This window comes from Ovis aries, chromosome 9 (assembly GCF_016772045.2).
Source record: "Ovis aries strain OAR_USU_Benz2616 breed Rambouillet chromosome 9, ARS-UI_Ramb_v3.0, whole genome shotgun sequence".
NCBI lineage: Eukaryota > Metazoa > Chordata > Mammalia > Artiodactyla > Bovidae > Ovis > Ovis aries.
The window spans coordinates 29,292,614-29,317,777 of NC_056062.1; the positions used below are offsets into that span (position 1 = coordinate 29,292,614).

At 44.0% G+C, this 25,164-nt stretch overlaps 1 long non-coding RNA gene across 2 annotated transcripts; it reads right to left on the reverse strand.

The window, feature by feature from the left end:
* Positions 1 to 1,151: 1,151 nt before the first annotated feature.
* Positions 1,152 to 24,476, reverse strand: LOC121816003 (uncharacterized). Of its 2 annotated transcripts, none has more exons than XR_003590289.3 (3): positions 24,299 to 24,476; positions 14,466 to 14,564; positions 1,152 to 3,016 (listed from the first exon to the last, which is right to left on the reverse strand). It is a non-coding gene; the product is annotated as an uncharacterized LOC121816003 (long non-coding RNA). The 2 variants fall into 2 exon arrangements; XR_006060816.2 differs by lacking the exon at positions 1,152 to 3,016 and adding an exon at positions 4,197 to 9,776.
* Positions 24,477 to 25,164: the final 688 nt, after the last annotated feature.

Below are 25,164 nucleotides of genomic sequence, written 5' to 3' on the forward strand. Positions count from 1 at the left end.
CACAAAGAGTCGGACGTGACTTAGCGACTAAATAACAATAATTTTTTAGAGTAGCTTTGGACTCACAGCAAAATTGATCAGAAAACATAGACAGTTCCCCAAAACATAGACAGTTCTCTCCTCCCCACAAACTTCCCCGTTATGAATGTTTCCCAACAAAGTAGTACATTCATAATAATTAATTAATTTTTGACATGTGATTATCACACAAAGTTCATCAATTGTGTTACAGTCTGATTTTTCTGTTACATTTTACTACCCACATCATAGCATTGTTAGACAATACTACAATCAAAGTACTTTGCAACTACATGCATGCTAAGGCTTTAGTCATGTCCGACTCTCTGCAACCCCACGGACTATAATCCACCAGGCTCCTCTGTCTGTGGGATTCTCCAGGCAAGAATACTGGAGTGGGTTGCCGTTTCTTTCTCCAGGGGACCTTCCTGACCCAGGGATCAAACCCACATCTCTTGCATCAGCAGGCGGGTTCTTTACCACTAGTGCCACCAAAGTGTCTGGCAGATAGAAAACATTCAATGAATGTTTCAATGAATGATTTCAATAGTCACATCTACAGACCAAAGTTTGCTCTGAAACAATCCTTAAAACCCAACTTGAGTGTGTGTAGCATCTTCTCTAAACAGGGACAACCTCAAAAACCGTCTCCAGATGGTACGGTGCCCAGTGCTGGTGTCCTGTCTGGGTGACTCTGCAGGTTGGGCTCTGACAATTTTCAGTTTCAAACAGCTACCCAGGAAGTGTCAATCCATGGCTCATCTGTTTAATTCTTCCCCGGTAAGGGAGTACAGAGCAAGTGGCAAAAATGTTTGAGATCAATCCTAGAAATCGGACCAGTCTCATAGATGCTGGGTTTCCCTGATGGCTCAGCAGGTGAATCCTCCTGCAATGCAGGAGACACAAGAGATGCAGGTTCGATTCCTGGGTTGGGAAGATTCCCAGGAGAAGAAAATGGCAGCCCACTCCAGTTTTCTTGCCTGGAAAATCCCATGGACAGAGGAGCCTGGTGGGCTACAGTCCACGGGGTTGCAAAGAGTCAGACTGAGCAATTAAGCACGCATGCATGCTTAATCAGTCACAAGGCATGGGGTGGGGGGGGGGGGCGGGAGTTAAGTGTGAATGACCTCAGAATCACTGGCAGAACTTGTTACATAGACAAGGGGTGGGTTCCACTGTCAGAGACTCTGATTCCAGAGGTCTGACTCAATGATTCTTCCAAACAACAGTCCAGGTGATTCTGGGGCAGGTAATTCGGATAATTGTTGAAGAGACATTGATCTCATAGGGTAATCAAGACAGAGTAAACGAAGAGGATTGTAAAGGAATGTGGTTCTGATGTCAGACGCTTCAAGTTTGAATCAGTTACCTAATCTGTGAGTCTTAGTTTTGTCATTTGTAAGAGTAATAAAACCCATTTCACAGGATTATTATGAGTGTCAAATGCCTGGCATTCCCACATGGGACTCTATAAGACGGGAAGAGGAGGCCAGTCAGGCAAACACATGGAAGTATCAGTCTTCAGAATCCAGGTGCAGGATGTGTCTTGAAGACACGTGGGCTCTTTCCAGGCTCCTCTCTAGCTGTGGCAAGGGTTTAGTTGTCCCACAGCATGTGAGATCTTAGTTTGCCCAAATAGCAACTGTACCTGTGCCCCCTGCACTGGGTTCTTAACCACTGGACCACCAAGTAAGTCCCTCCCATCTTTCTAAGATGGTACATATAGGAAGGGGGCTTCTCAGGTGACTCAGTGGTAAAGAACCCGCCTGCCAATGCAGGAGACAGAGGTTTGATCCCTGGGTCTGGAAGATCCCCTGGAGAAGGGCATGGCTACCCACTCCAGTATTCTTGCCTGGAGAATTCCACAGACAGAGTAGCCTGGTGGGCCACAGTCCATAGCATCACAGAGTCTGACACAGCTGAGCACGCACATAGATATGTATGACAATGGCTATGTGCTATGAAGGGAATCATCCAGAATGAAGAAGAAAACGTGACAGTGCAGAAGGAAGAGGAGATAATCAGGAAGGCTAAGTGCTGGAGACGGTGGCGGGAGCTGGACTCAGTGTGTGTGATGGCAAGGCGGGGTCTTGCCAGGGAGCAAGGACCACAGAGGGTTGGAGCAGAGGGGAACAATTGTTGAGAGCTTTGTAGACTTGGCAGTGAAAGGAAGAGGAAGTTCTCCTCTAATTGTTTCTGTTTTCTCCGTGAACGTGAGGATGAAGGAGAAGATGGGAGAAACTGGAGAAGACAGGTGGTGAAATCACCCTTTGGGAGAATGGGACAAAAATTGACCAGAGAAATAGAGCAGAAAGGCTGTGTGTGTCTGAGAGCCCTCTTGAAAATGATGGTCCCCAATTTGAAGTGAGGTTACTCAACATTACTGAGTGCTCTTCTCCAGCCTTATTCAGCTCACTTGGTGTACAAGGCAAGAAGAGGAGGCGAGTTTTGCCATCTAACAGAGGGAAAGAGGGCAAGGGCTGATTGACACAGTGATCACGGATTCTAAGCTGAGCAAGAAAGTACATGCAAACAAGCACACATCACGTTCACCATCACCGCCATCTTCAATTGCCAGAGCAGTTGTTACTTTCACTGGTGTTTTAAGGCTATGAAATAGAATTTTCTACAAGACATAGCATTTTATTTGCTTTTAAAACTTATTTTTTAATATCTATAAAGATATGGAAGGCCTTGGGAAAACTGGATTTTTTTAAATCTGTCATGATAGGCTCCCGTTTTTTGTGTGTGTTTTTTGACAGAGTACAGATAAGACATAGGAAAGCCTGGGAACAACTTTCACATGCAATCTTCACCCACATAAGAGTCTGTTTCCAAGAAACCACGTGCTCTGCTGACGAACAACTCAGGTAGCGGTGGGAGGCAGATCTGGCCTCCAAGCCACTTTCCGTCACTGACTCTAGCCAGGTTCCTCCACTTTTCCACCCCGGTCTTCTCAGCCATGTAATCAGGAAACAGTAGCATGTACCTCCTAGAACTGCAATGAGGATTAAGTAAGAAAATCCACGTAAAGTGCCTAGCAACGTGCCTGGGATATACCAAACATTCAGTAAAAGATCATCCTCTTCCTCTATTAGATACTGACTTTCCCAGTCTCCCTTGTACCTAAGAATGTCTAATTCTTGTTATGGCTTATGAGAGATGAGAGGTCATCTGAGAGGCTTCTGAATTTTTTTTTTTTTTTGGTTTCCTATAAAGGAGGCAGGCATGATATAATACACATAAGAGCCCCAACCTGCATATGCACACACACGCACACACACACACACACACACTTTCTTTCATCTTTCTTCCTTGAATTGGAATGAAATGCTTGGAGCTATGGTAGCTATTTTGTGACCATGAAGTGATAAACATGAAGGCAATAGTCAAAAGCTAAAGACAGAAAAGCTGAAATGAAGAACTGACTCTAGATCCTTGATAAGACCCTAGAGCTGATGAACCAACCTCAGAATGCTCTCCTCCAGCGTTCTTAAGTGAGATAAGAAGTGCTTGGGTATTTAAGCCACTATTAATTAATTGCCACAGGGCTTTCCTGATGGTCCATGGCTCAGACTCTGAGCTCCCAATGCAGGGGGAAAGGCTCCATCCCTGGTCAGAGACCTAGATCCCACCTGCTGCAGCTAGGAGTTCGCATGCCACAACTAAAGGTACCAAATGCAGCAACAAAGATCAAAGATCTCGCATGCTGCAACTAAGACCCAGCACAGCCAAATAAATAAATTTTTTTTAAATTAAAAAATCACACGTACCCCCGTGGCAGATTCATGTCGATGTATGACAAAGCCATATTGTAAAGTAAAAAAAAATAATAATAATAAATAAATAAATAAAATAAAAAATCAATTGTCACTCACAGCCTAAAGCATCCTTAATTGGTTCAATAATATTGTCTGTTAGCATTTATTCCAAGCTCCCATCATTGTTCCTTTTTTGACTTGGAGCAGGGAGTCACATCTCTGAGTACCAACTGGGCATTATGAGAGGCAGTACTTAAACCAGGTCACCCACAGTAACGTTGAGCTCCCCTATTATTTTCCATAAAGTCCTCCTCTACAAAAGCTCCAATGATAGCTTACAGTGAATGATGTAAGATTTGTGATCTCCAAAGAAGATTTAGCTTCAGGGCCAGGGACCAGCCTTGATCACTCAAGAGCTTTTGTGTAGCAGAGTTTTATTAAAGTATAAAAGGGACAGAGAAAGCTTCTGACATAGACACCACAAGGAGGACAGAGGGTGCCTCGCTCGCTAGTCTTTGCAAGGCCTTATATGCTGTTACCAGACCCACTCCCACAACATACACCTTAAGATAACAACATTAGTCAGAAGATTCTTTTTAAGGAGAAACATATCCTTGAGCAAGATACATTGTTATATTGACAAAGACAAAGCAATGTAGAAAAAACGTCTGTCCTTTTCTTCTCCTGGAGAGCCCCAGACCCCTGTCTCTTTCTCAAGGGTCCTGGACTCCTCATCAACCTACCTAAGGATGAACTCTCTCACCAACACAATCAGCAAATGAGGGGCTCTTAGCCCTGCATGACTAAAAAATGCTTCTCAGAGTTTTCTCCTTATGATGCCATATTTGCAGTCCCCCTGGACCAATCCCAAGTTTCTTGTGTCTCATATGTCATATTAACACTATTCTCACTACTCTGGGTCATTTCCTGGGTATTCCACTCTGCTTCAGTGGAAAAACTTGTAATTCTGAGAACCAGGTTCCACAATTGCCCACGAGGGCAGAGAGATGTGAACATGTGAGCAAACACACAGAAATTTAACACAGTGCTTACTTAGCCCAAGGGCTGGTCATAGTGGTCTCTCGATGAGAGGCCACTGTTATTACCATGCTCATGACCATTACTAGTATGTAACACAGCGGTTGTCACTTCTAAATTCAGCTCCTCCACAAAGGGATAGACAAGCCCTGTCGTTCTAAGTCCACCCACCCTCTGTGACTTAGAGATCAGGACTTCTTCTGAGGTGGTGTGTTCCCAGGGCGGGAGGGGAACCCCAGGTTGCTGGTAAGTGAGCAGGTACCTGATAGGTTACATGAAGAAAGAGGCGGGACTTAGACTGACCATTCAGAAGATGAGTCAGAGCCATGGTGAAGAATCACACCCTATCTTCCCAACCTGGGCTGAAAGTCAAGATGAATTTTGCATTATTCATCACCCAACAAGTATTTATTGAGGTACATGGCAAGTGCTCAAAACTGTACTGTAAAATTCCCCTGGAAAACAAGGGAGACAGTGAGATATATCCTGCAGAGGGGATTTATGGCTTGATTAAAGGCATTCATTCCAGGAAAACATCCTCAGGTCTCAGCCATTCACTTTCCCGGAATTCTAACTGAGGTACTAAGCTGGAAGATCCCCAAAGATACACACCAAACTTCCAATGTGCTCTCCTCTAACACATACACTGCAGCTCTATAAACAAGCCAATCCAAGGCAACTAAATGATGATGTGGTGGGACTCCCCTTTATTTGGTGCCAAAGCAATAAGCAACCTCCTTGTGCACTGGTCTCTGCTCTGCCCCGGTAGGGAAACACCATAGTGAGTGAAGTAGTGCAAGAGGGCAGGAGCACAGCCAGGACACCTGCATCTCCAATGGCAAACCACCCCAGCACCTCCACCACTGAACTGCTGCACAGCTACAGGCAGATCACAGAGCCTCCCTGGACTGCCATCTCCCATCTCCCTAAGTGCCAAGTGAAGGGGCTGAAATCAACGACTTCTGTGATGGTTATTTTCACGTGTCAGTGTGGCTAGGCCGTGGTGCCCAGGTATGTGGTCAAACGTTATTCTGGATGTTTATGTGAGGGTGTTCTGGGTGAGACTAACATTTAATCTGTGGACTTTAATAAAAAACAAACGCATGGATACCAAGGTGGGAAGGGGAGTATTTAATGGATTGGGAAGAGACTGAGATTGACCTATATATACTGTTATGTATAAAATAGGGCTTCCCAGGTGGCACAATGGACTTCAAGTAAAGCAGATTCACTTCCCCCAAGCAAGAGGGAATTCTGCCAGAAAATGGTTTTTGGACTCAAACTCATCTCTTCCTGGGTCTCCAGCCTGCCAGCTTACCCTGCAGATTTGTTTTATACTCTTTCTGAGCCTCCATAATTATGAGAGCCAGTTCTTTTTTTTAAGTATATATGTATATATGTATGTGTCTATATTATAACATGTATATGTATGAATGTGTGGTTGGTTGTTGGTTGTTTCTCTAGAGAACCGTAACTAATACACCCCCCCAAACTCTTTTCTAGTTCTAAGATGCTGGAGTCTGATTGGTGGCAGAGGGGAAGGTGGGGGCCCATTTCTCAGGCTGTGGCTCCCCAGGGCAGGGATGTCAAAATGATCAGGACAATGTCCTCTTTCAGGAGGACTTATGCAATGGGCCTCCTCAGCACAACAATAAATGCCAGTAGTTCCAGAACTGGAACACTATGTACTGTGGGGTATGGACAGAGATAAACTGATATGAACGCAGCCAAGAGGAACCCAAGGTGGGATGTTAGGCAGCCCACTGGGTTTGCCATCCACTATCAGGACCTCCCCAGATACTCACTGCATTATGACACTGTTACTTCAGAGGCAAGAAGCAAGGTTTTTTGGTGGGGGTTTTTTGTGTGTGTGTGTGATGGATGAGGTGTTGCTGTACAGCAGAGTGTCTGCTGCAGAGTAGACAAAGAGCCTGCCTCTGCAAGATAGAACTGGGGGAAGGAAGAGGGAGGGAGAGCAGACAGATACTGAAACCCGTCTGGAGACCATAGCATCAGAAGCACCTGCCCCACACCAGCTGTCATCTGGATGCTCTAGGACTGTTTCATGGCTCTTCCTTAACAACTCCAGGCAGATCCCAGCCACAGCTTTCAGAACTCGAGAGGCCACAGGTGGGAGAGGGCAGCTCACTCTCAAGCTCCACTGCAGTCTCTTCTTCCTCCTTAAGTCCTGTGTGTCCTGTCCAAGGCCCTCTTCTCTTCCATTCTACACCCTTCCATGTTGTCCCCAAACTTCACCCCTTTTTGGGTGAACCCCAAGTCCAGACTTCCAGCCCTCCTGTTCTCCTGTGCCCCTGAGCAAAGCTCCCGGAGAATGCAAGCGTCATGAGACCAAAGACGGTCACCTCCTGTTCTCTGCTATGTCCCCAGCGCCTGGAACAGCTTCTGGACCATAATCAGTGATTAATAAATATCTGTTTATTAATCTATGAATTGATGAATGAACTGCACACAGCCACATGTAGACATCTCCACTTGGGCTCTCCTGGACTCAGTGTGTGTAAAACCAAACACTTGATTTTCCCTCAAAACCTGGGATCGTCATTTTGGTGGCTCTCTCCACCACCCATTTTCTTGCTTAAGACCTAAAATCTGAACATCACTTGAATCTCTTTTGCTCTATCACCTTCAAATTTCAGTGAGTCTCCAAGTTCTAGCCTTCTTAATATTTCTTACGTGTTCAGTTTTCTCTTCCTTCACCTAGAATGAGGAAGGAGGCACCATCATTCCTTTTGTAGTATAGTCATCTGTTGACCTTTCTGCTTCAGCAGTCAGCCATGCGACAGCAAAGCCCTAAAGTTCTGACGTTTATCTGTATGCGTGATGGGGCGGTGGTAGAGGAGGTAGTTCCCAGAATTCTAATACTCCCTTCTTATTTGCAGAAAATCCTCCACTAAGTGAGAGATGGTGAAAGGCCAGGCCTCTGACTTCCTGGACAGAAGTCAAGGGAGCCATCGTACCCACCCTGCAGTCATGATCACATGACTTGGCCCCAACCAATCAGAGGCCTCCTCCCTGGGGATAAAAATCTGGTGAGAGGAAAGCAAAGAGGTAGGTTCCCTCAGAACTTTTCCGTGCTCCAGCGTTCTTGGGGGCTGTCCCAGCAGGGTGGCGCTGGCAGTGAGTCCTAACCAGCAGACTTTCCCCGGGGTAGGCCCAGGGCTGTGTTCTCTGTAGCCTGGCTCCCTTGGCCCTGCCTGCTGCCCAATTCCTGCTCTCCATCACTCTAACAAGTGAGCAGTAGCCTTCTGACACATCCCTCTTACGAATAAGTTTACTAGAATCAGTTTCTGGGCTATACCTAAGAGCTCTGACTGCCAAACCTGGTGTTGCCTGTCCTTAGCTCCAGCATCTAACAGAGCGCTTGGTTGTTGTTGCTGTTGTTTAGTGGCTAGTCGTGTCCAGCTCTTTGTGACCGCATGGACTGTAGCCCACCAGGCTCCTCTGTCCATGCTATTTCCCAAGCAAGAATACTGGAATGGGTTGCTATTTCCCTCTCCAGGGGGTCTTCCCCAGCCAGGGATGGAACCCATGTCTCCATCATTGGAAGGTGGATTCTTTACCACCGAGCCACCTGGGAAGCCCAGAGTGCTTGGCAGCTAACAGGTAATGTGTTCAGTTCAGTTCAGCTCAGTCGCTCAGTCGTGTCTGACTCTTTGTGACCCCATGAATCACAGCACCCTAGGCCTCCCTGTCCATCATCAACTCCCGGAGTCCACCCAAACTCATGTCCATCAAGTCGGTGATGCCATCCAGCCATCTTATCCTCTGTTGTCCCCTTCTCCTCCTGCCCCCAATCCCTCCCAGCATCAGGGTCTTTTCCAATGAGTCAACTCTTCACATGAGATAGCCAAAGTATTGGAGTTTCAGCTTTAGCATCAGTCCTTCCAGTGAACACCCAGGACTGATCTCCTTTAGAATGGACTGGCTGGATCTCCTTGCAGTCCAAGGGACTCTCAAGAGTCTTCTCCAACACCACAGTTCAAAAGCATCAATTCTTCGGCGTTCAGCTTTCTTCACAGTCCAACTCTCACATCCATACATGACTACTTGAAAAACCATAGCCTTGACTAGATAGACCTTTGTTGGCAAAGTAATGTCTCTGCTTTTGAATATGCTATCTAGGTTGGTCATAACTTTCCTTCCAAGGACTAAGCGTCTTTTAATTTCATGGCTGCAGTCACCATCTGCCGTGATTTTGGAGCCCAGAAAAATAAAGTCAGCCACTGTTTCCACTGTTTCCCCATCTATTTGCCATGAAGTGATGGAACCGGATGCCATGATCTTAGTTTTCTGAATTTTGAGCTTTAAGCCAACTTTTTCGCTCTCCTCTTTCACATTCATCAAGAGGCTTTTAGTTCCTCTTCACTTTCTGCCATAAGGGTGGTGTCATCTGCATATGTGAGGTTATTGATATTTCTCTGGCAATCTTGATTCCAGCTTGTGTTTCTTCCAGTCCAGCATTTCTCATGATGTACAGAATGTACAGTATGAAAAGGTAATGAGTTAGGGATGAATTATAGAAAGAAGAAGGGAAGCAAGGGAAGGAGGGGAGAGAGAGAGCAAGGAAAAACAACCATTCTTATTCATTTTTGACCTTTCGCAACTTCTCAGGTGAGCTTGGAAGCAGGGAGAGAAAGGTTGGGAAATTATAGACCACTCTTCTGTATGTGAGCTTCAGTGGGATTTGTGCTGTTTGTTTGTTTTGTTGTTTTATTTTGTTGGGTTATGTTTCGTTTTGTTTTTCAGCACTAGAATTCTCCTGCCTCTTCACTGGCTGCATCTGGGAGTCCTTAGGAAGTGTGAGAAAATGTACCATCCCAAATTCTGAGAAATCACTAGCGTTCAACAACCTCCGGGCAATAAGTTGACAGCCAAGTAAAACAGTGACTCCAATATGACTCCCGAAGCAGGGAAAGCAAGGCAAGGAAGGAGTAGAACCTGTGTGATTACGGAGAGAGAATAGGAAGCTGAGATTCTGGGAAGGCACATAAATAGAGAGCTTGTAAAATTCCCATGCTTTATAAAAACCAGCTGAGAGTATAAATAAGCTTTCCAAAAATCATTCTGGCATTCCCTTGGACCCAGTAATTACACATCGGAGCACCTATCTTAATGAAGCAATCAGAAATATGGACGCGTGTATCACAACTACTGAAGCCCGAGCACCACAAGTCTGTGCTCTGCGACAAGAGAAGCCACCGCAGTGAGAAGCCCGTGCATCACGGCTAGAGGGTAGCCCCCTCTTGCAGCAACCGGAGAAAGCCCAAGAGCAGCACCACGGCCCAGAGCAGCCAGAAATAAAATAAAAGGAAAACAAAATATGGACGACAGGGAATTCTCTGGTGGTCCAGTGGTTAAGACTCCATGCTTTCAACGCAGGGGGCATGGGTTCAATCCCTGTCTGGGATCTAAGATCCCACATGCCACATGGTCAAAAAATAAAAAGAAATATGGGCAGTTTTTTACATATAAGAATCATCACATTAATATCATTTATAACTAGAAAAACAACACTGAGGAAATAGTTGAGTCATATATGTCTCTTTGATACAATGGACCATTAGGCAGGCATTAAAAACAATGTTCACAAAAGGGTATTAAAAGTTACAGGAAAATGTGGTGACATAATGTTATATGGAAAAGACATGGGAAAGGAGCAGCTCTTCAGTAAATAGTGTTAGGAAAACTAGACATCCATGGGCAAAAGAATGAAATTAGACCACCATCTCATACCATACACAAAAGTCAACTTAAAATGGATAAAAGACTTGACTGTAATACCCGAAACCATAAAACTCAGAGAAGAAAACATAAGTGACAGTCTCCTTGATATCAATCTTGGTGGTGATTTTTTGGATTTGGTACTGAAAGCCCAGGCAACAAAAGCAAAAATCAACAAGTAGGACTACCTTAAAGTAACAAGCTTCTGCACAGCAAAGACGCCGTTAACAAAATGAAAAGGCAAGCTATCAAATGGGAGAAGATATTTGCAAGTCATGTATCTGATAAGGGGTTAATAAAAGATGCTTGCTCCTTGGCAGAGAAGCTACAACCAACCTAGGCAGCATATTAAGAAGCAGAGACATTACTTTGCCAACAAAGATCCATCTGGTCAAAGCTATGGTTTTTCCAGTAGTCATGTATGGATGTGAGAGTTGGACCATAAAGAAAACTGAGCACCGAAGATTTGATGCTTTTGGACTGTGGCATTGGAGAAGACTCTTGAGAGTCCCTTGGACTGCAAGGAGATCCAACCAGTCCATCCTAAAGGAAGTCCTGAACATTCATTGGAAGGACTGATGCTGAAGCTGAAGCTCCAATACTTTGGTCACTTGATGTAAAGAACTGACTCATTGGAAAAGACACCGATGCTGGGAAGGATTGAAAGCAGAAGAAGGGGACCACAGAGGATGAGATGGTTGGATGGTGTCACTGACTCAATGAACATGAGTTCGAGCAAGCTCTGGGAGATGGTGATGGACAGGAAAGTCTGGCGTGCTGGTTGCAGAGAGACTGAGCGACTGGACTGAACTCATACAACTCAATAGCAAAAACAAACAATCCCATTTTAAAATGGGAAGAGAAGAGACATTTTCCAAAGACATACAGATGGCCAATAGACACATGAAAAGGTGCTCAGTGTCACTAATTATTGGAGAAATGCAAGGCAAAACAACATTGAGATCACTTCACATCTACTGGAATGGCCATTATCAAAAAGACAAGAAATAACAAGTGTCGGCAAGGATTTGGAGTAGAGAAATCACTTGTGCACTGTCGGTGGGAATGTAAATTGGTGCAGCCACTGTGGAAAACACCATGGAGATTCCTCAAAAAAACTAAAAGCAGAACTACTGTGTGATCCAGTAATTCCATTTCTGGGTGTTTATCGAAGGCAAACAAAAACAGTAACTCAAAAAAATAAATGCACCCCCTGTTCACTGCAGCATTATTTACAAAACCAAGACATGGAAGCCACCAAAGTATTTATCATTAGATGAACAGATAAAGAAAATGTGGTATATGTTTTTAATGGAATATTATTCAGCCATTAAAAGAAGGAAATCTTGCCATTTGCAACAACATGGGTGAAACTTGAGGACATTATGCCAAGTGAAATAAGTGAGATGGAGACAGACAAATACCATATGGTCTTACTTGTACATGAAATTAGAAAAAAAAAAATACAACTAAACTCATCAATAGGGAAGAGATTGATAGTTACCAGAGATGAGGGTGTTGAGCAAAATAGTGAAGGTTGTCAAAAAGTACAAACTTTTAGTTATAAAATAAATGTCAGGGGGCTTTAACGTGCTGCATGCTGACTATAGTAATATTGTGCTGCATATTTGAAAGCTGCCAAGATTTCTCTTCGTATAAAAAAAATTGTAACCATGCGTGGTGATGGATATTAACTAGACTTATTGTGTTCATCATTTCACAATCTATACAAATGTCTAATCATCACGTTGTATACCTGAAACTAATATAATGTTGTATGTCAATTATGTCTCAACTTTAAAAGTAATAAAATACAATTTAATAAAGAAAAGATGCGTGTAAAATAATGAATAGAGCATGGTCACAAAGAAAAATACCTATATGAGAACAAAGACTGAGAAGAAATAATCAAAGTGTTATCAGGGGTTGTCTCTACATAATGGAATTATGTAACTTTCTATAGTTCTCTACAATGCGTCAATATTAATTTGTTGATCAAGAAAAGGAAATACAGTAAAGTCCTGGAGTTAAAAATGAAAATTAGATCACCAGTGCTATATTTTGGTTTTTGGTTTTTCTTTGTTTTATCTATTTATTTATTTTCATTTTAGGTGTGGCTGCCCTGGGCCTCTGTTGCTGTGCACGGGCCTTCTCTGGCTGCAGCAAGCAGGAGCTCCTCTCTGGCTGCGGTGCGCGGGCCTCTCATTATGGCTTCTCTTGTTGCTGAGCACAAGCTCTAGAACACAGGCGCAGCAGCTGTGGTTCGTGGGCTTAGTTGCCCTGTGGCATGTGGGATCTTTCTGGACCAAGGATCAAACCCATGTCTCCCGAGTTGGCAGGTGGATTCCCAACCACTGGACACCCCCAGGGAAGTCCCCATATTTTGCATTTAATTCAGAGCTTTCGGGTTGATTCTGAGGCTAAAGAAACCCTACCTTCTGCCCAATCACTTTACCTGCCACCTGCCACCTTCCTCTCAGGTGAAGTTTGAAAGGAAGTTTCTGCCACCTCCTGGCACATAGTCCTCTCCTTTCCCCTCATGATTCTAGTCCATTTCTCTCACCTCAGCTTCACCCCTACCTTCTCAGATCTTTAGTATGGACTCATCAACCTGGTCCACGGGTGACGCTTCTTTCTAATGAGCTACTCTCTCAGGTAGGTGTGTCTCTAAAAGGATGCATTTTCAGTGACTAGGACGTGTGGCAAGTGTCACAACCATCCACCACTTGAAAACTTTGGGATGACAACCCATGATTTAGCAAGACTCATCCGTTCCGCCTAGACCCTCTGTCTGAACGCTGAGGAGTTGCTACAGGTTTATTCACTCATAGGTCCAGCAGCTTAACACATCTAATGCGGAGAAACAGTTATGCACATCCTGTCACAGAATTAATATATTTCCTCATCAAACACACAGTTGCTCTTTACTCAGTATAATATCACAACCTTTGTATTAATCTCACTTTCTTCTTGCGACAACATATTCTTCTTGCAACAACATATTCTTCTTGCAATAAATGTTAGAACAAAGCTCATATAATTAAATACCCTTGTCACTAAACTATTATACAGCCAAGTTCAACTACTCATCAGGTCTGCTCCCACTTGTGCTGAAATTGTACATAAAGTAGACTGTTAGTGTTAATCGCCTCAGTAAAAATAACATTTATAATATAATAGCAATGGCTCATGATGTGCCAAGCACCGTACCACACTCATAATATCCTTTAATGTTCACGAGAACCCACACAGAAACTGAGGCATAGAGAGGCTGAATAACTTGCCCCAAATCACACAACTAATAATAGTGGAGCTGGCAGTCTTTCTCAGAGCACCCTATGTACTCCCTTCCCCTTTCACGGGTTCTATCCCATCACCACAACTGTGTCTCCAAAAAGAGAAATAGTTCTTAATGTCCCCAACAAACAGCACTCTTGAACTTCTGCTTTTGGTATCCTAAGATTCTCTCTGTTTTGCAACTCAAAATTAACTGTTCTAAAACCTCACACCTTCATGTCTCCGGTGTTTTTATTTTTTCAACTTAAGTATCCATCTCATTTTCTAATGTTATTCTTATGCATTATTTTTAGTGTTTTTATAAAGTTTTCTAAGTGCTGAATCCCCTCTCCTAACATGTTTTTACATTTTAAAAGGCCTACCTAGAAGAAGCAGACTAGAATCATTCTAGGAGCTGGGTACATGGTCAAGTAAATATTATTTTAATAAATGGGAAAAAAATTAATGAAGCCAAGAATATGCATGGTGGAATTTGGTTTGTTGGCAGCAGTCTACTAAAGAAGATATTTTTGAGTTATCTTCCAGGGAAAGCAAAACAAATCAAAACAGAAACTAGCGCTCTTGCCACTTTTTCAGGCTCAGGAAACGGGAACCCATGGAAATTCCTACCTAATGATTTGACCGGCCAGGAATTTGCCCTGTCTGCTTTCAAAGGGTGGTCCTCCGAGGTCTGGCTGTGATAAAAGTGGCAGCCATCAAGAAGTGACTCTGAAAAGAGAAGAATGAGACAGGAAAAGAGAGCTAGTAGGTCACGTGACTGTTAAGTTTCAACTACAATTGTAAGACGGCAAGAACTGTTGTCCAATTGATAAGATAGCATAAGTCAAAAAATAAACATGTGACAACATTTAGGTTTATGGTTGTAACCATAATGTTAATTTATAAAAGTTAACATTTGAAGATGGGTGAATGTGCACCTCTAGGAAGTGGGGTGGTGACGTCAGGAGAGAGCAAGAAGCTTTTTTATCTCACATATACCTTCTATACTATTTGAAATCTTAAACAAGGAATAGGTATTGTTATTGTTCTTCAGTCGCTCAGTTGTATCCAACTCTTTGCCACCCCATGGACTGCAGCACGCCAGGCTTCCCTGTCCTTCCCTGTCTCCCAGAGTTTGCTCAAACTTATGTCTGTTGAGTTGATAATGCTATCCAACCATCTCATCCTCTGTTGCTCCCTTCTCCTGCCATCAATTTTTCCCAGCATCAGGGTCTTTTATTGTTGCTATAATAGAAAAATAAAATGACCAAAAATTACAATAATGTATATATACATATATTATGTATCTATCTATATATGTGTATACATGTGCATATATACATGGAAACATGCCTACCATGAATATATGCACATGTATGTATATACATACATCTTTTCAAATATTCTTTTTCCCTTAGGGTGGTTTGTAAAGCTCATATGGGTACCTATTTTCACTTCATCAAATTCTGTATGCTTTCAAAAAAAAATGAGTGACTCAAAACTTTTAGTCAAAGATCCTTCTATTTAGATAAAGAAATAAAAACACCCTTTCCACTGACATGTACAGAGAAGCTACGATTACTAGAAAGCAAGGTGCTAGGCGTCAAGATGCAGGGATGAATAACTCCAAGGGCTTCTGATCAAGATGAAGGTAAAAAGTGCAAATGGCTAACCATGATGATAACACAAATGCGGTAAGTGGTAAAACTGAAGAAAAGAGCTCAAGAACTCCAGATGATGCCAAAAAGAGCCTCAGTCACAGGTGTAAGCTCTTCCTTGGTGGAGAGGGGAAGTGTCTGGAAGGCAGAGTTTGCAGTTACTTCCACTTGTCCAGAAGTTTGGGAGCTGAAGGACACCCACCTCAGGTCTCCCCATTTGTCATCCTACTCCAGACAGGTCTAGGCCAAAGCAGAGGCCAGGATCCAAACACAAAGAAATCCTTTCCCTACCTCTGCCTCTCTACAGCCGGTTTATCTTAGGAGCCAGGAAACTAGAAGACTTTCTGAGTCTCCCTAGAACCTAGATCCCCAGAACTCTGGGCCAACATGTAAATCTTATTCTTTTCCAGGAACTGAGGAGGGCCTCTGAAAACAAGAGGCATACAGACCACCCCATGCTTATGAAAAGTTGTGGAACCCTCCCTAGTAACCAATGAGGCAGCAATCTGGTGCTTCCGTTGTCTGCTCATCAGATTGGCAGAATTTTCAAAGACTGGGCAAATTTATGTTGTTGAGGGTGCAAGATAAAGGACACACCCATTCATTGATGGTTAGGGTAGAAACTGGCTTAACCTCTTGGAAGGGCAGGTGGAAGCAACTCCATTAAGTTCACATGCAAATCCACAACTGAAAACCCCACTAGGATATCTTTGCAGAAAGATATATGGACAACATGCTAACGTGGATGCTTGTAATAGCAGAACATTGTAAACAACTGAAATGACAATCAATGAAGAGACAGGTACATTGATGGCAACGTATCTATCTTAGGAATACCAAGTGCAACAATTAAAAACGATAAGGCAGATCTCTCTGTCTTGTCACAGGTAGGATGACAAGCAAACAATGCAAGTATCATAGAAGTACAGGGTGTGATCTGACCTGTATTTTTAAAAATAGATGTGTTTGTGTGAATTCAAGTGTCAGAGAAAATGTCCCTTGTCTAAAATTTTATTACATGTATTCATATTTCACTTACTGAATTTTTATAGTGAAAGAAAAATAAGAATATTTTTAAATTCCTATTTCACTTATTGAATTTTTTAAAGCAAAAGAAAGAGTATTTTAAAATATGACAAGAGAAAGTGGAAAGAATGATTTTCTTTTCTCTTTTTTGCTGTGCCGTGTGGCATATGGGATCTCCCCTGACCAGGGATTGTTCCCTCTGCGTTGGGAGGGTGGAGTCTTAACCACTGAACTTCTGGGGAAGTCCCAAGAATTTTTAAGTCAAAGGAGACCAGTGGGCTGCCCAGAACTCTAAGTGGTGAATTCAGCACAGTCCAGGTGTTGGTCTCCAGCCCAACAGGCTAAGTAGACTTTGCTATACCAGACCTGAGAGTGGTTTAACCTCCCAGCAGCAAATTCAAAGTAGCTAAGCTTAGTGGTGACTGATGGAGAAATAGGGACTTGTCACCTACAGCGAGGTGTCTCAACCTCTGCACTGTTGGCTTTGGGGGCTGGGCGACTGTTGTGTGTGGCGGTGACGTCATGACACGTGTAGCAGCATTCCTGGCCTCTATTCTCCAGATGCCAGTATCACATCTCTCCCCCAGTTGTGACAACCAAAAATGTCTCTAGAAGCTGCCAAACGTCCCCTGTGGGGGTGTTGCCAGAATCGTCCCCAGTTGAGGGCCACTGATTTACAGTGAGAAATGTAACTGCCAGGAAAGCCAGATGCTGCTCTGCAGGAAAATGACAAGAGCAACCAAACTACCACGGAAGGTTGCTAGGAGAGCAGGAAGTCAGGACAAAGGCGGTTACCAAAAAAGAAAGAAAATTTGATTTAAATATCTGATGACTTTGACCTGGGACAGCCTCACACTCTCCAGAGGAATCTGTCTCTGGACAGTTACCTTGGTTGGGCCCTGTGAGCTCTTTCCCCTCTGACCCACACTAACTAATGGTTCCCCTTTGATTAGCACTTTTTTCCCCTCAGAGAACCAATGTGGTCCATTGTGTGAACACTCCTTAAACAGACCCATGACCTTGAATGACACAGGAGTGTAAACCCATGGAAGCTGGTGACCTCTGAGGGCACCAGAACTCCAAATGCCCCACCACAATCATATCCTTGCTTTGAAACTGTTTCATCTTAAAACTCTATGTGAGTTTGCAAATATACTTCAATTAAAAACATAAATCTAGGCAAGAATCTGAGAAAAAAAAAAAACTCTGTGATTTTGCCTTCTGCTCTGCCTTATATGCATGTTTTTATTTTAACAAAAAGCAAATACATTTCCCAAATCCTAAATAGTAAACTCTGGGACATCATGTTGCCAACGAAGTTCAATATAGTCAAAATTATGGTTTTTCCAGTAGTCGTGTACAGATGTGAGAGTTGAACCATAAAGAAGCCTGAACACCAAAGAATTGATGCTTTCAAACTTTGGTGGTGGAGAAGACTCTTGAGAGTCCCTTGGACTGCAAAGAGATCAAACCAGTCAATCCTAAAGGAAATCAACCCTGAATATTTACTGGAAGGACTGATGCTGAAGCTCCAATACTTCGGCCACTTGATGCAAAGAGCTGACATTGGGAAAGACCCTGAAGCTGGGAAAGATTGACAGCAGGAGGAGAAGGGGGCATCAGAGGATGAGACGGTTGGATGGCATCACCGATGCAATGGACATGAGCTTCAGCAAACTCCGGGAGATAGGGAAGGACAGAAGCCTAGCACGCTGCAGTTCATGGGTTGCAGAATCAGGCTCAACGGAGCGACCGAACAACAACAACAAACTTTGGGAAGCTACACAAGCTTCTCCTGTGGCTTCACGCTTTCCCAGGCACCTGCCAAGGTATAAAGGATAGACAACTTCCTGCTCTTCCCTCATCTCATCCTCAGTAGGAGGCTACTTCCGTGAGCTTGAAAAAGGTTCAGAGTTGCTTCTTTCTTGAGGGCGCCTTGTGCATCTATCTGACCTCCACGAGTGTCCTGTTTACACTCCCAGGTCCAAGGAAAGCCTTTCCATGGTCACCTGTACTGCGTAGCTCACAGCCCCACCAGCAGCTGAGCTCCAACAGCAACACAGACAAGAAAATGACATGCTCAGCTTTCTCAGTAGAATTCTAGTTAAGACAAATGCTGTATGATTTCATTCATCTGTGAATATTTAAAAATTTTTAAATAAAACATTTAAAAGCTAAATGAACAAACCAAACCGTACAAAAATGAACACATAGATACGAAGAACAGAGCAGTGGTTATCAGAGGGGAACAGGGATGAGGGAAGAGAAAAATGGTTAAAGAGGGTTAATTGTATGGTGACAGAAACTAAACCTTTGATGAGCATGCTATAGTCTATATAGAAGTTAAAATATAATACTGTACACATCAAACATATAAAATGTTATAAACCAATTTAAAAAAAAGACAACCAAGTGACTCATTTTAAGCAATATTGCTTCTTGAGATTTTTTTTTTTTTGGTAGAAATTTCTCTTAGCAAAAACGAAATTGGGGTGGGGAGGATGGTACATGGGAGGCTCTATTTCTAAATCAGACTTCCTTGGAATTTTATTTTCTCTTATCTGAGGGATTTTGTGTTTTAATGTGGGGTCAGAGGGCAGATTAAATATAGTGTATTTCAATCATGGCTCATTTAAAGCATGTGTCAAGACTGACTTTTGCAGGGGATGGAGCTCTCATGGTTGAAGAAAAACCGCAGCAAGGGAGCTGCTCAGGAAATGCTGAGCTCCTTCCGTCTGTTCTCGGGTCACCGAGTTGGACCCTGCAGTCTGGGACAGGTCTAAGATGTTCTGAGACAAACACTTTGGAGGTTTCAGTCATGACTTCATCAACCTCACTTTTGTATCATTTGGAAGCCTACATTTTTTTTTCCATGTTCCCATCTCTCCTCCTCCAATCCCTTCTTTATTTATATGCCATAAATACAGAATCTGAGAAAGGACAGAACTAGTCACATCCGCTTCCTCTGATTCTTCCCAGAACTGGGATGGAGTTTCATGTTTTGCTGTTGCTTCCCTTGCCAATTCTATATGTGATTTTGATGTACTTTCATCGTTAATAGTTTCTTGGTAGAGCAAGATTTTCTGTTTTTACAATCTCCCTGAAAAATGACTAAGAGAAATGGGCCATGGATCTTCACCTTTTCTTCCCTTCAGAATATTTTTCAAAGACTCAAATCTCCATCCTCTTATTCTCGTCAGTAATTGGAAACCCTCTTGAAAGTTAGCTTTGTGGAGAGATAAGCAAGGCATCGGTTCCTGCAATTTCTAGAGACGTGGAAAAAAAAAAAAAAAACTCAGCCACACCAGGGACTATTTACACAGGCAGGAGGCAGAGAGAGATGAGAAGCATAGTTCTGCAAAAAGGGGTTTCATGTTAAGAAAAGTAAGGACCAGCATGAATTAGGCGGTATGTCAGAGCATAAAAGTAACCCAGTCCACTTCAGCCTAGAAGGAGAAATCAGACCAAGAAGGCCACACTGGGATTTCCCAGGGGTGCAGGTTTGATCCTTGGCTGTAGAGCTAAGATCTCACATGCCTCCTGGCCGAAAAGCCAAAATATAAAACAGAAGCAATATTGTAATAAATTCAACAAAGACTTTTTATTTTTATATAAATTTATTTATTTTAATTGTAGGTTAATTACTTTACAATATTGTATTGGTTTTGCCATACATCAACATGAATCCACCACAGGTATACACGTGTTCCCCATCCTGAACCCCTCTCCCACCTCCCTCCCTGTACCATCCCTCTGGGTCATCCCAGTGCACCAGCCCCAAGCATCCTGTATCCTGCATTGAACCTGGATTGGCAATTCATTTCACATATGATATTATACATGTTTCAATGCCATTCTCCCAAATCATCCCACCCTCTCCCTCTCCCACAGAGTCCAAAAGCCTGTTCTATACATCTGTGTCTCTTTTGCTGTCTTGCATACAGGGTATTGTTACCATCTTTCTAAATTCCATATGTATGCGTTAGTATACTGTATTGGTGTTTTTCTTTCTGGCTTACTTCATTCTGTATAATAGGCTCCAGTTTCATCCACCTCATTAGAACTGATCCAAATGTATTCTTTTTAATGGCTGAGCAATACTCCATTGTACCAGAGTTTTCTTATCCATTCATCTGTTGATGGACATCTAGATTGCTTCCATGTCCTGGCTATTATAAACAGTGCTGTGATGAACACTGAGGTACAATTCTTTCAATTCCTTCAATTCTGATTTCCTCGGTGTATATAACAAAGACTTTTTTAAAAATGGTCCACATCAAAAACAAGTCTTGGAAAAAAAAAAAAAAAAAAGGTCATACCAGGATGGGGCCAGAAACACATGAGGATTAAGAATGTTTATTTTGGACACAGGCAACTTGGGTTTGAACCAGCTCTGCCGTTGTATTAACTACAAGTGACTTAGGCTCTCTCTGCTTTAATTTCTCATATGAAATGGTGACAATAGCATTGCTTCATTCAACAAATGTTGAACACCTAGTATACACCAGGCACTCTTCTAGATGCTGGGAGGTGGGGAGGGGACAACGGAGGGCAAAACGTTCGTGATCACTGCTCTTGGGGAGTTTACATCCCAGGGAGGGGTGATGAGAACACAGAACAACAGAGGATGATTTCTGTAACAAATGCTATAAAGAAAACCAAACAGGAGGATGTGACAGAAATTGGTGGGAGAAAGAGGGCAGTGAAACATTAGAACAAACAGCTCACTGATGGATGAAGGATGGAAACAAAACCAGCCACGTGAAGATGAGGAGAAGCTCATTCAGGCAGAACCTGCTTCAGAGGGCATTATTTCATAAGGACTCAGTGAGATAAAGTGTGGAAAATCTTAGTGCAGCACCAGACACAACAAATGGAAGTTACTCAACAAACGGAGGCAACCATTATGATTCAGAGGGCTTGGGGAAATTCCCCGAGTCAGGGCATGAGGAAGCTGGGTGAGGGAATGACAAGGACATCAGGGAGGAAACTGAAGCCAAAGGGGCAACGGTGTATCCTCCACCACCCAGGCCAGATGGGGCAAAGGAGTCAGGGGAGGCCCCTGAAGGGCACCAGGACAAACTGCAGAGCTCAGCCCCATCCAGAAGGGGCAGCTGGGCACACTCCACTTTCCTCAGGTGCCCTCATCCCTGTGACTTGTCCTTCTGGTCTGCACACAGCAGGACTCTCAGCTCACCCTACCCATGCACCTCCCCTCCTGTACCTGGGAGGCCTCCATCCCATCTGGTCTGGACGCTTGGACAGGAGGTAGGCAAACAAATCAGACAGCATCCGTCGAATCTCCTGTTTTATAGATAAGGAAGCTGGGGCCCAGGGAGGTGATAAGATACTAATGGGAAACAGAGCTCCTCTCTCAAGCTTGACTACAGCTTGTGCCTCCATCAGTCAAGGAGGTTGTCTTTTTCCACCTCGGCTTTCCCTATGTCTGTCCTATAGCTCAAGAGATGGCATGAACAGAGCAGTGGGGATGGGGAGGGGGGTAACCTGCCCAGCCAACCAACCTTGGTTATCCATGAGGTCACTGATGCCACGGTAAATTATCCCCCACACCCAGAGAATGAAGCTCCAGTTCAGTTCAGTTCAGTCACTCAGTCGTGTCCGACTCTTTGCAACCCCATGAATCGCAGCACGCCAGGCCTCCCTCTCCATCACCAACTCCCAGAGTTCACTCAGACTCATGTCCATCGAGTAAGTGATGCCATCCAGCCATCTCATCCTCGGTCGTCCCCTACTCCTCCTGCCCCCAATCCCTCCCAGCATCAGAGTCTTTTCCAATGAGTCAACTCTCCGCATGAGGTGGCCAAAGTACTGGAGTTTCAGCTTCAGCATCATTCCTTCCAAAGAAATCCCAGGGCTGATCTCCTTCAGAATGGACTGGTTGGATCTCCTTGCAGTCCAAGGGACTCTCAAGAGTCTTCTCCAACACCACAGTTCAAAAGCATCAATTCTTCGGTGCTCAGCCTTCTTCACAGTCCAACTCTCACATCCATACATGACCACTGGAAAAACCATAGCCTTGACTAGATGGACCTTAGTCGGAAAAGTAATGTCTCTGCTTTTGAATATGCTATCTAGGTTGGTCATAACTTTTCTTCCAAGGAGTAAGCGTCTTTTAATTTCATGGCTGCAATCACCATCTGCAGTGATTTTGGAGCCCAAAAAATAAAGTCTGACACTGTGTCCACTGTTTTTCCATCTATTTCCCATGAAGTGATGGGACCAGATGCCATGATCTTCGTTTTCTGAATTTTGAGCTTTAAGCCAACTTTTTCACTCTCCTCTTTCACTTTCATCAAGAGGCTTTTTAGCTCCTCTTCACTTTCTGCCATAAGGGTGGTGTCATCTGCATATCTGAGGTTATTGATATTTCTCCCAGCAATCTTGATTCCAGCTTGTGTTTCTTCCAGTCCAGCGTTTCTCATGATGTACTCTGCATAGAAGTTAAATAAGCAGGGTGACAATATACAGCCTTGATGCACTCCTTTTCCTGTTTGGAACCAGTCTGTCGTTCCATGTCCAGTTCTAACTGTTGCTCCAGGGCACCTAGTTTTCAGAACTGTGAGAAGAATCTTCTGGCAGGTCATGGGGATGGTGAGGGGACCATGACACCATTATCAACCATTATCATGGTATTATCAACATCGAGGGTACTCGTTGAGCAGGCCAGGTACATAGCAGGGCAGGACGGTAGGGACCAGCCGTAGAAAACAGATCTGGTCAAAGGAACAATTCAATCATCCAAAGAGTATTAATGGTACCACCTCAAACAGAGAGCTGCAGGGACTTCCACGGTGATCCAGTGGTTAAGAATCCACCTTCCAATACAGAGAAGGCAGGTTCGAACCCTGGTTGTGGAGCTAAGATCCCACATGCAGCGGGGCAGCTAAGCCCAGGCATCAAAACTAGAGAAGCCCCTGCGCTGCAGTGATGAGCCGGCACACCACAGTGAAGACATGGTGCAGCCAAAATTTAAAGATTAAAAAACAAAAACACGGAACTGCAGAAGGTAAGAGAAATAGTGACATCCCCTTCCATTTGAAAACTGCTTTCTTGTCCCACCCAGATGCCTTACAGAGGAGACAACCACAGCCAGCCCAAGGAGGTTAACTCAGATGTTGTGATCCCCCATGCCCTGCTCTCATGAAATCAAAGCCCATGATACTGGAGGACACCTTCCATGGATGAGGAACACAAGGTTCCCACACACGAAACCATGGGGTAACAGCATCACACACACAGGCCCACCCCGAGAGGACCTGCTGGTCGGGGCTCCAGACTTCTGAACCACTTATACTTCCTGGATGACACCACACACTTTCCATCTGCAGACTCTGTAAATACTCTTTCCTTTGCCTGAAATGCTATTCCTCGTGTCTCTCCCCAACATGAACCTCATTCGCCTGGCTAAATCTTATTTATTTTGTCACAACGTAAATATCACTTCCTCCAGGAAGTCTTCAGGCTTCCCTGATATCTCAGACCGTAAAGAATCCATCTACAATGCAGGAGACCTGGGTTCAATTCCCAGATCGGGAAGACCCCCTGGAGAAAGGAATGGCAACCCACTCCAGTATTCTTGCCTGGAGAATCCCTATGGACAGAGGAGCCTGGCAGGCTACAGTTCATGGGGTTGCAAAGAGTCGGACACGACTGAGCAATTAACACAACCACAAGCAACCAGGAGGTCTTCTCTGACACTCATGGTTGGTCCCCAATCCATGCGCCTCCCTGGTACTTGATGCCTCTGAGAGCACTCACCAACCACACTGTCCCGCAATGGCTTGATTGCGTTTCTGTTGCACTATGTTACACTGCATTCCATGATGGCACACGCCACGTCGTATTTCCTGGTATATCCCCTGGCCTCGACAAGCACTTGACCGGTGGTCATCCACAGTGTGGATGCTTACAGCCCAGGATGTTTATTCCACAGCACACTCACCCTGAGAGCCCCAGGCCTCTTATGGCTGTCTCGCTCCCTCTTTTAGGAATGTCTACCCTCCCTCATCGTCAACAACTCCATGTTAGTCAGATGGGATCTGGATAATGCCAACCCGCTCCGCAGCCAGCCAGCTCCTCACTGCAGACTGGGCACCAGTCCATCTGATTTTCTTCCCTCCACTGGCATGAGAGGCCCAAAGGCAGCCAGAAAATCAGCCTTGGGAATATTTGGCCTTTCCAGGCCCTTGGGATGAGAGTATAAAACTCTGGCCCAGGGAGACAAGCTAACCACCATTTCCCCTATTGATTGGTGGGAACTCCTTGCATTCATTTAGCTACCCGGACCCACTAGTTTCTCTCTCTCTCATTCTCCCAGTCTTATCACCATTTGTAGATTAACTTCTATTTTTGGTGGCAAGTCTATGTATAGGCTATAGTACACCTTTTGGGGTGTCTGCTGGATCAGGAAGATCCCCTGGAGAAGGAAATAGCAACCCACTCCAGTATTCTTGCCTGGAGAATCCCTTGGACAGAGGACCCTGGCAGGCTATAATCCACAGGGTCTCAAAGAGTTGGAAATGACTGAAGTGACTTAGCATGCACACACGCTTAGTTTATATGACTCCTTAAGCTCAGAAGGTAATGCAGGAGAACCAGATTCATCCCTGGGGCAGAAAGATCCC